The 12,203-nt window shown below is 37.1% G+C and overlaps 1 pseudogene; it reads left to right on the top strand.

The window, feature by feature from the left end:
- Nucleotides 1-12,203, top strand: part of LOC108634286 — a 35,341-nt pseudogene that overhangs the window by 4,288 nt on the left and 18,850 nt on the right.

The following is a 12,203-nucleotide window of genomic DNA, read 5'->3' as shown; positions in this document are numbered from 1 at the left end:
CCATTTAAACTTTCATTTCCATAGAGATCAGCTGTAAATACACTTCTACTACCACCTGTCCAGTTTTACAGCCTCTCAACACTTTCCACTGGAGAAGGCAATGGCAACCCACTCCAGTACTCTTGCCTGGAAAATCCCATGGATGGAAGAGCCTGGTAGGCTGCAGTCCATGGGGTCACGAAGAGTCGACCACGACTGAGCGACTTCACTTTCACTTTTCAGTTTCATGCATTGGAGAAGGAAATGGAAACCCACTCCAGTGTTCTTGCCTGGAGAATCTCAGGGACGGGTAGCCTGGTGGGCTGCCGTCTATGGGGTCGCACAGAGTTGGACACGACTGAAGCGACTTAGCAGCAGCAGCAGCAACACTTTCCACGGAGCCCTCTGGGACTGCACGCTCAATACTAACACATTCCCCTGCTTTCTCAGTCTATTCATAGAAAGATCTCTCCTTCTCAGCACTTTGAAAAGTGCCAGCTTCCAAAAGACCTCCTCTCCCCTCCAGACTCACTGAGAAATAAAAAACCAAGTGCAGACTTGTTTTTCCTCACAAAGCCTTTATATCTCAAACCCAGAAGGAGAGTTAGGAGTGGCACTTAGATAAAATACAGATTCCTAGGCCTCACTCTAATAATCTGATTCAGAATTTTAGGATAGAACCCAAGAATCTTCACTTTATTTTATTTTGCATTTTATTTATTTATTATTAATTTTTATTGGAATTTACAACTATACTCCAATTGTGTTAGTTACTGCTATACGGCAAAGTGAATCAACTATATATATATATATATATATATATATATCCCCTCTTTTTTAAAATTTCCTTCCCATTTAGGTCACCACAGAGCATTAAGTAGAGTTCCCTATGCTATACAATCGGTTCTCATTAGTTATCTATCTTATATTAATACATAGTAGTGTATATACCCACTCCAGTGTTCTTGCCTGGAGAATCCCAGGGACGGAGGAGCCTGGTGGGCTGCTGTCTATGGGGTCGCACAGAGTTGGACATGACTGAAGTGACTTAGCAGCAGCAGCAGTGTATATATGTCAATCCCAATCTCCCAATTCATCCTACCCCACCTTCCCCCTTGATATCCATATGTTTGTTCTCTACATCTGTGTTTCTATTTCTGTTTTGCAAATAAGTTCATCTATATCATTTTTCTAGATTCCACATATAAGTGATATTATATGATATTTGTTTTTCTCTTTCTGACTTACTTCACTCTGTATGACAGTCTCTGGGTCCATCCACATCTCTGCAGATGGCACAATTTCATTCTTTTTTATGGCTGAGTAATATTCCATTATATGTATATGTGTATGTGTGTGTATATATATATCACATCTTTATCCAAGGAATCTTCATTTTAAAGAAACTCTCTAGGAAATTCAGATGCAGGTTATCTGCAGAGAAGTGTTTGGAAGATGGGCTTTAGTTAAAACAATACTGTGTCCCTAATATGTGCCAAGAACATTATGCACATTATCTCATTTAACTTTTACCAAAAAAATCTTAAGAGATGTTATGAGCATTTTATAGTTGAGGGAAATGAAGCTTAAAGCAGCAAAACCAAAATTTGCATGAGATCACACAGCTGGTAAATAATGAAGATAGATTTGTATTATGTAAGTGCATGCTGCTTCTAACAACCCAGATCTCCAAGCTCCTAAACCAGAGATCAGGTGAATAATACATTTAAAAATGTGTTCTTAAAGATGATTGAAAAGACAGAAAACGTAACTTTGCTGGAAATCATATTCCCCAGAAGGTCTATATATCTTACAATACTAAAGATATTGAATGGGAATGGTCTTTTCAAATAAAAGTTTTCACCTCCCTCCACCCCACCCTCACAGATAATTGCAGAAATTAGGTAAAGTCACATATTTCTTGGCTTAGGTTAATTCCTTGTTTTGTGTGTGTTTGTGGGTTTTGTTTGTTTGTTTTTTATTTTTTTGGCAGGACATAAAGCACTTGGAAATACCTACAGGAAGGGTGCAGTTTTTGACTTCAAGAAGGCCTGAACAGTGCTCACCTGCGTCTTTGGTCCAGGGCTTGGTTGAGCAAGAATCCTAAAGTCATAAACAGAATATCAGACTTAGGCAGCAGTGTAGCTTGACTGGTCACTTTCCATTGGTGTAGAGTTGGAATTGTACAGTTTGACTGGTTCATGTTGCACATTGAGTAAATATAGTAGAAGTCAGCACAAGATGAGGTGAGGAACCTAAAAGACACCAATACAGTTGGTATTAGCTCTAACCCTGAGCAAAGCTTACCAGACAAACAAGTTCATTTTAGTTTTCCCTTTGACATTCCTCGCTAACTAAATTTCCAACCATCTATACCAGGAATCTCATTGTCAGAGTTTAGTGAACTTCAGTTATTTCTAATTATAGTGAAAAGTTTATTATATCCCGTTACTATCAGTGATGTTTTCCTTTAAACTTATCCACCTTTTAAAATGTATGTTTATTTAAAGATATGTTGTATCACTATTGTAAATGGAAAACCAGTGTCACTTGTTATAAATGGAAGAAAATCAGAAAAATCAGTACATAATTAGTAAAACAGTGTTCACCTGAATATCACCTAAGATCATGCTGATTGCACTTAATATACTGACTAACATAAGCAAGAGAAACTTTGTCTATGGACTGGTATTCCTAGCCTGGAACCCAATGCTGTCCAGATGCTATTACTGCATTATGTTCCTTCCTTCCCTTCCAAATTAAGCCAGTTCTATATTTTTCCTTTCAGGGCTCAAGCCTCTAGTGGCGTATTCCAAGGGGATAATTAGCTCAAATTGAATAAACCAATTTATAACATGGGAGAAGGATTAGAAGAGATTCTCTCCAGATAACACATATGGGTTTTAACTCTTGCCTTCTTGAAATAACTGTTATCTTTTTTCTAGAAACCTATGATTGCCAAACCTCCAAATCACTGGGGCCAGAGCCTACCCTGGTGAGTCTGATTCCAGTAGAACTAAGGTAGAGTCCAGATATCTGTACTTAAAAAAACAATCAATTAAACCTCCCCAAGTAATTTGAATGTGCAACCTGTTTGGGAAATTTGGAATAACCGAAAGAGAGGCCTTTGGGGGGAGAAATAACAAGTTGATGGGGAAGATATTTTCATATGGGAGTGCTTGATGATATCTGTCAAATCATAGTGACTACAGACAAGGTTAATTCTGTAGACTTCAGTACCTAAGGAAGAATTTAATTGGAATCAAATGAGGTGTATTCTTATTACAATATTTTGTTAAGAGAATTTCAAAGTAGTGCCAGATACAAGTTTGGGGTAGGGGGTATAGACAGCCCGAGCCATATGCAAATATTCCAAGTAAATATCTGATAAAGATGGAATTTCAAATCAACTGAATGATAGACTACTTTTTAATCAGTGATTTTGAGATAATTAACTTTGAACAAAATGGTAGAAAAATAATATCTGTATGGATGAAACCATTTTATGTATAAAACATGAAATTCCTGAAAAAAGTGAAACACGCAATTAGTGAAAGTATACATTGGTCCATTTTTTTGAAGTAAAATTCAACATTATATCCCCCAAACCTTACAAATACTTTTACTTAGCAATTCTGCATTTAGAAATTTATCTTGAGGAAGTAACCACATAAGTGCACAAAGTTGTAGAATTCTCAGAAAACACTATTAATAATAATGCAAAACTAGAAACAAAATATTCAGAGATATGGCTTGGTTATAAAACTTATGGTATACTTGTACAGTGAAATGTATTTCAAGAATGAAATATGATTATGCCTATTTATTGGTATGGAAAGACACATGATATGTTCTAATATGAAAGCCCAGGTTACCAAATACAATATGCTTATTTTAAAATATATATAGTTATATATTCAAAGAAAAAGCCTGGATAGTCTCCAAAATATTAATAGTCTTTGTCTCTGGATAGTAGAGTTAAAAGTAAGTTTTGTTTTTTTTTAAATATTTTTGGACATTTTCTGAAAAAAAAAAAATGACAAGCACAAATTATTTTTAAAATTGGGAAAAACAATAAAGATATTTCTATTTTATCACATTCCCTTTAGCTTAGCAGTTCTAATCTAGGAATTTTTCCTATAGAAATAATCAGATATACACACATGCACAAAAATAACACTCAAAGATTGTTCACTATGGAATTATTCATAATAATGAATAGTTAAAATACCCTCTCTTCAATAATTAGGGTTTTTTGGTTTGTTTTTAAGGTTATTTTAACCATCTTAACTATTTTTAAGTATATAGTTTAGTAGTATTAAGTATGTTCACATTGTTGTGAATTATGATATTTGTTAATAAATTATGGCATACTTTATGATGAAATGTTATGGACATGGAACACTGTGACATAATGTCAGGTTAAAAAAATAATTTCATAGCAAGGTATTCATAATATGATTCTATTTTGTTTTAAAGACATTTAAAACAATTTTTTATTGAAGTATTATTGAAGTATTTAACAATGTTATGTTAATTACTGCTGTACAACAAAATGATTCAGTTAGACACAGACACACACACACACATATTCTTTTTTCTTCTTTTTGGCCATGCCACATGACGTGCGGGATCTTTCCCAACCAGGGATCGAACCCATGCCCCCTGCATTGGTAACATGAAGTCTTAACTATTGGACCACCAGGGAAGTCCTATACATTAAAAAAAAAAATTCTTTTCCATTATGCTTTATCATAAGATATGAACATAGTTCTCGTGCCATACAGTAGGACCTTGCTGCTTATCCATTCTACATATAAAAGCCTATATCTACTAACTCCAGCTTCCCATTCCAACCCTCCCATAACACCCTCCCCCTTGTCAACCACCAGTCTGCTTTTTATGTCTGTGATTTTGTTTCTGTAAAACAAGCTTTTAAAAAAGTTTACATTTTGGTTTTAGTTTTAGTTTCATAGGAAAATTAGGGGAAGATATAAATCTTTCCCATATACCCCCTTGTCTGCACACATGGCTAACATTTCCCACTTCAACATCACTCACCAGAGTGGTACTTTTGTTATAATTGATGAACTGGCACTGACACATCATTATCACCTAAAGTGCATAGTTTACATTAGGATTCACTTCTCATGTTGTACAATCTGTGGTTTTGGACAAATGTATAATGACATGTATCCATTGTTATAGCATCATAAAAAGGGTTTTCACTCCCTGAAATTCTCTGTGCTCTGACTTCTTTGTGCTCTATTCATCCCTCCATCCTTCTCCCTCAACCTCTGGAAACCACTTATCCTGTTATTATCTCCATAGTTTTTCCTTTTCCAGAATGTAATATAGTTGGACTCATACCATATGTAGCCTTTAAAGACATTTTATAAGCACAGGAAAAACAAGCCTGGAAGGATATATATTTAAATGTATACATACATATTTCTGGATACTGGCATTACAGGTGATTATTTCTCAAAGTTTTTGCAAGAAACATGTATTACTTTTGTACTCAGAAGGGAAAAAAAGTAAATGTTATGGAAGAGAAAGAGGTTATCTCTAGAGTAATCAATTTTTGTTCATCTTCCTGTGCATCTCAAATTGTCTATTAGAGTATAACTATCATGTGGGCAGAGATTAGGTGTGTTTTTTGTTTTAATTTCCCTTGGTTCTTCCTGCTATATAGAGGTCTGCATTCAATAAATGTTGACTAACTGCATTCATGCATGTGCATACATATAAGCCTGTGTACCTATGTGGGCATGCATAAATATGCCAACTTCTTTCTCATCAATAAAGAGAAAAATAGTGACAGGTTTTTATTTGTTTGTTTGTTTTTTAAGTGCCATAGTTCTATTGACGTTTCGCCATATGTTTACAAAAGAAAATACTTGCCAAGCTAAGAGTACAAAGTGACCATTAAAGATTTGGGGGGCATACCAGTGAAGCTTGTCAGTTTTAGCCCAAGCAGTTATTTTTTAGCGTGTGCTATCTTACTTTGGATAATATTTGCTCTAGTTCCAGTTTTCTATAATTCTACTAATTAGTTTATCTGGGCATTTTATTTGGAGAAGGCAATGGCACCCCACTCCAGTACTCTTGCCTGGAAAATCCCATGGATGGAGGAGCCTGGTAGACTGCATTGACTTTTCACTTTCATGCATTGGAAAAGGAAATGGCAACCCACTCCAGTATTCTTGCCTAGAGAATCCCAGGGATGGGGGAGCCTGGTGGGCTGCCATCTATGGGGTCGCACAGAGTCAGACACGACTGAAGCGACTTAGCAGCAGCATCAGCAGGGCATTTTATTTGTAATACTTAAATAAAACTCCAACTGGTAAATGGGCTATCTGTACCCACTCTGGGCTCCAAGTTATAAGCAAGTGTTAAATCAGCTGAAGTGATATGGGCTTTGAGCTGTTGGGAGGCTGGTAAGCAGCAGGTGTATATGTCTTTAGTCACATTTCATTTCTCATCACCAAAACTCCATATTCCATATCAAAACTGAGACAAGAGTACAAAGTTTGTGCTTTAGGTTATCAGCAGGTGCCCAAGAGAGAATTAATATTAAAATCCCTAAAACTGGTACTGGCACAAAGACAGAAATATAGATCAATGGAACAAAATAGAAAGCCCAGAGATAAATCCACACACATATGGACACCTTATCTTTGACAAAGGAGGCAAGAATATACAATGGAGTAAAGACAATCTCTTTAACAAGTGGTGCTGGGAAAACTGGTCAACCACTTGTAAAAGAATGAAACTAGATCACTTTCTAACACCGCACACAAAAATAAACTCAAAATGGATTAAAGATCTAAATGTAAGACCAGAAACTATAAAACTCCTAGAGGAGAATATAGGCAAAACACTCTCCGACATAAATCACAGCAGGATCCTCTATGATCCACCTCCCGGAATTCTGGAAATAAAAGCAAAAATAAACAAATGGGATCTAATTAAAATTAAAAGCTTCTGCACAACAAAGGAAAATATAAGCAAGGTGAAAAGACAGCCTTCTGAATGGGAGAAAATCATAGCAAATGAAACAACTGACAAACAACTAATCTCAAAAATATACAAGCAACTTATGCAGCTCAATTCCAGAAAAATAAACGACCCAATCAAAAAATGGGCCAAAGAACTAAATAGACATTTCTCCAAAGAAGACATACAGATGGCTAACAAACACATGAAAAGATGCTCAACATCACTCATTATTAGAGAAATGCAAATCAAAACCACAATGAGGTACCACTTCACACCAGTCAGAATGTCTGCGATCCAAAAATCTGCAAGCAATAAATGCTGGAGAGGGTGTGGAGAAAAGGGAACCCTCCTACACTGTTGGTGGGAATGCAAACTAGTACAGCCACTATGGAGAACAGTGTGGAGATTCCTTAAAAAATTGCAAATAGAACTACCTTATGACCCAGCAATCCCACTTCTGGGCATACACACCGAGGAAACCAGAATTGAAAGAGACACATGTACCCCAATGTTCATCGCAGCACTGTTTATAATAGCCAGGACATGGAAACAACCTAGATGTCCATCAGCAGATGAATGGATAAGAAAGCTGTGGTACATATACACAATGGAGTATTACTCAGCCATTAAAAAGAATACATTTGAATCAGTTCTGATGAGAGGGATGAAACTGGAACCGATTATACAGAGTGAAGTAAGCCAGAAAGAAAAACACCAATACAGTATACTAACACATATATATGGAATTTAGAAAGATGGCAATGACGACCCTGTATGCAAGACAGCAAAAAAGACACAGATGTGTATAACGGACTTTTGGACTGATGCAATGGATATGAACTTGAGCAAACTTCAGGAGATGGCGGCCTGGTGTGCTGCAGTCCATGGGGTCACAGAGAGTTGGACATGACTGGGCGGCTGAACAACAACAATGTTAACCCATTGGAGGCTGTATCTGGGGGACACCCTAATACCACTGTCTTCTTACATATTTAATGCATTGTCAAGGTATAAAATGTCCCTATGAAAATCCAAAATGCTACTCAGCAGACCTTATATTCTTTCTGTTCATCAGCAAGCCCTATAAGTCTGCTGCTGTGCTGCTGCTAAGTCGCTTCAGTTGTGTCCGACTCTGTGCGACCCCATAGATGGCAGCCCACCAGGCTGCCCCGTCCCTGGGGTTCTCCAGGCAAGAACACTGGAGTGAGCTGCCATTTCCTTCTCCAATGCATGAAAGTAAAAAGTGAAAGTGAAGTCGCTCAGTCATGTCCGACTCTTAGCGACCCCATGGACTGCAGCCCACCAGGCTTCTCCATCCATGGGATTTTCCAGCAAGAGTACTGGAGTGGGTTGCCACTGCCTATAAGTCTCACACACCCAAAACCTGGCAGTAGGATACCTACACTCAGCAAAGATGTAATAGCAGAGAGCACTAGTGAGGTCTCATGTGACCCAGATGTACTCCTTTTTCAAATTTACCAGGAAGTGTTAATTTGTGAATAATTAAAACCCTAACCCACTTTGAGGCCCCTCAACCAGACATTTTGTGGGGAGATACAGAGGGTACCCTTTTGATGAAAACATGGGAACTGGCACAGGAGTCAGTGAGAATTACAGGTTTATAAGCAAAACATTCCTAATGCAGGATGCTATGGTCCCACTCGCACCCTTGTCCTGTGAAACTTCTGTACCACAGCAAGGTCTGTACCCTTACAGAATATACTCACAGCCTCTAATTTAGTGACTAATCCTCAGTTTCATCTGATGAATAAATAAGTGACTCTAGAGAAGTGGTATTTTTAAAGTGCCCAGTAGTGTTAAATTGTGTATAAATGAACTTTCAAAATATGGGCTTCCCTGGTGGTGCAGAGGTTAAAGTGTCTGCCTGCAATGTGGGAGACCTGGGTTCGATCCCTGGGTCGGGAAGATCCCCTGGAGAAGGAAATGGCAACCCACTCCAGTATTCTTGCCTGGAGAATCCCATGGACAGAGAAGCTTGATGGGCTATAGTCCATGGGTCGCAAAGAGTCAGACACGACTGAGCAACTTCACTTTCACTTTCAAAATATAGTCCATCATAAAATGTGTGACCAGTTATAGGGAGTGGACACTTGAAAAGAGAGATTGACTAAAAGTGACCACTGAGCATCAGTTCTAGATATTTTTTTTTAGCAGTTCAGTTTCTAGGCTGAGCCACGCACTTTGCCTTTTTTGTTACTTATCCTACAGATTTTGGAAGAGTCAGAAATCTGGCCTTTTCAGTTCTTTGTAGAAATCTGGACACTGGCTACTTTTATTGCCTCCTGGCTGAATATTTTTAAATTCTGTTATTTTGTTTCCATGTTGTCATTGGTCTAGCCAATGCTCATTCCTTGTTTATTCCTCTTCATCCTCATATAAGACTACTGTTTCACTTTCCCACTCTCCATATACAATTATCCTAACTTTAGTTTCAGTTCACTTCAGTTCAGTCATGTCCGACTCTTTGCGACCCCATGAATTGCAGCATGCAAGGCCTCCCTATCCATCACCAACTCCCGGAGTTCACCCAAACTCACGTCCATCGAGTCGGTGATCCCATCCAGCCATCTCATCCTCTGTTGTCCCCTTCTCCTCCTGCTCCCAATCCCTCCCAGCATCAGAGTCTATTCCAATGAGTCAGCTCTTCACATGAGGTGGCCAAAGTATTGGAGTTTCAGCTTTAGCATCAGTCCTTCCAAAGAACACCCAGGACTGATCTCCTTTAGAATGGACTGAGTGGCACTATTTGCATATCTGAGGTTGCTGTTATTTTCTCCAGAAATCTTGATTCCAGCTTGTGATTCATCCAGCCCAGCATTTTGCATGATGTGCTCTGCATGTAAAACTGCCAAATCATTTTCCCAAGTGTCTACATCATTTTACATTCCCAACAGAAATATATGAAGGTTCAGATTTCTATACATCCTCACCAACACTTGTCCACCTTTTTTTTTTTTTTTTGCTATAGCATTCCTAGTGGTTGAGATGCAGTATCTCACTGTGGTTTTTATTAACATTTCCCTGAAAACTAAAGATGTCGACCAACTTTTCATGTGTGTATCACCTATTTGTATGTCTCTTTGAAGAAATATCTATTCAGATTATATGCCTGTTTCTTAATTGATTTGTTGTTGAGTTGTAAAAGGTCCTTTATATATCTGGGTATAGTTCCTTATCAGATATATGATTTGCAAATATTTAATCCCATTATTTAGGTAGATCTTTTCATTTTCTCTGGAGAAGGAAATGGCAACCCACTCCAGTATTCTTACCTGGAGAATCCCATGGAGGAAGGAGCCTGGTAGGCTACAGTCCACGGGTTCGCAAAGAGTCAGACACGACTGAGCGACTTCACTTTCATTTTCTAAATTATGTCCTTTGAAGTAGAGGAATTTTTAATTTTGTTGTCTTAATTATCTATTTTTTCCTTTGTTGCTTGTGCTTTGGGTGTCACATCTAAGAAACCATTGTTGAACTCACAGTCACAAAGATTTACTCCTATTTTTCTCTAAGAGCTTTGTTGGTTTATCTCCCACATCTAGCTCTTTCATTCATTTTGAGTTATTATTTTTTTAAATATAAATTTATTTATTTTAATTGGAGGTTAATTACTTTACAATATTATATTGGTTTTGCCATACATCAACATGAAACCGCCACAGGTATACACGTGTTTCCCATCCTGAACCCCCCTCCCTCCTGCCCTTCCCCCCACCCCGTACCATCCCTCTGGTGTGTATGGTGTGAGGAAAGGCTCTAACTTCATTCTTTTGCATGTGTTATCTAGTAGTCCAAGTTTATTTGTTTTTTGAAAAGACATATTTTCCCCTAATTGAATTATCTTGGATTGCTTGTCAAAAAGCATCTATCCATAAATTTGAGAGTTCATTTCTGGACATTCAATTCTACTCAATTGATCTATCTGTTTAACTTTATGCTGCTAGTACCACACTGTCTCGATTACTGTAGGTTTGTAGTAGGTTTTGAAATTAGGAAAGAGTGAGTGTTCCAATTTTGTCCTTTTTTCAAGATTACTTTGACTATGCTGAATCCCTTGAACAGCCATGTACATTTTAGGATTTGCTTGTCAATTTGTGCCATATGGTCAATTTGAGCACTGCCACTTCATATTTAAGTTTTAATTCAGAAATATTAGATGTCTTACTATATTTAGGTCTTCTTTAATTCCTTTCAACAACATTTTGTAGTTTTCATTTTACAAGTCTTGCGTTTTCTTGTTAAATTTATTTCTAAGTATTTTATTTATTTTGATGCCATTGTAACAAGAATTGTTTTCTTAACTTTATTTTCAGATTGTCCATTCCTAGTGTAGAGAAATACAGTGGTTTTGTAATTGACATTGCTTAACTCATTTATTCGTTTGAATAGGTTTTTCATTTCTTTTTCTCTCTTTTTTGAGATTCTTTAGTATTTTCTAAATACAAGATTGTGTCATCTGCAAATGGAGTTAGTTTTGCTTCTTCCTTTTCAGTCTGCATGTCTATTATTTAATTTTCGTCTAATTGTCTTGGCTAGAAATTCCAGTACAATGTTCCATTGAAATGACAAAAGGGACATCCTTGTCTTGATCCTTACCTTAAGGGGGATATCTTTTGGTCTTCCACTATCATGTACAATAGTACCTATGGGTACTTTTGTAGATATTCTCTATCAGATTGAGGAATCTCCTGCTTCGAATGAGTTGGGTGTTTTTTGTTTTTTTTTTGTCATGAAAGCATGTTGGATTTTGTGAAATGCTTTTCCATAACAGTTCAAAGGATCATGTAGTTTTGTCCTTTGTTTTATTAATACATTATTTTACATTGATTAATTCTCATATTTAAAACAAACTTTCATTTCTTGGGGTAAGTCCTACTTGGTTCTTGGCTGTGGTAAATAATCCTTTCTACATATCACTGGATTCCAATTTTCAGTTGCTAGGGGTTTTGTTTTGTTTTGTTTTTGAGGATTTTGTATCTATAGTCACAAGAGATATTCAGACCAGTTATTTTTTCCTGAGGTCACTTGCTTCCTGTCTGAAGAATTTTTCTGAGTATTTCTTATAAGGTAGGTCTGCTAGCAACAAATTCTCTCAGCTCTTGCTTATTTGGGAATATTTTTATTCAGCTTTCATTCTTATAAGACAGCTTGACTGGATATATTATTACTGATTGACAGAATTTTTTCTTTCAGCTCTTTGA

Source organism: Capra hircus (genome assembly GCF_001704415.2).
Source record: "Capra hircus breed San Clemente chromosome X unlocalized genomic scaffold, ASM170441v1, whole genome shotgun sequence".
Taxonomy (NCBI): domain Eukaryota; kingdom Metazoa; phylum Chordata; class Mammalia; order Artiodactyla; family Bovidae; genus Capra; species Capra hircus.
The sequence above is the reverse complement of the archived record's forward strand: the minus strand, read 5'-3'. Positions and strand labels throughout refer to the sequence as shown.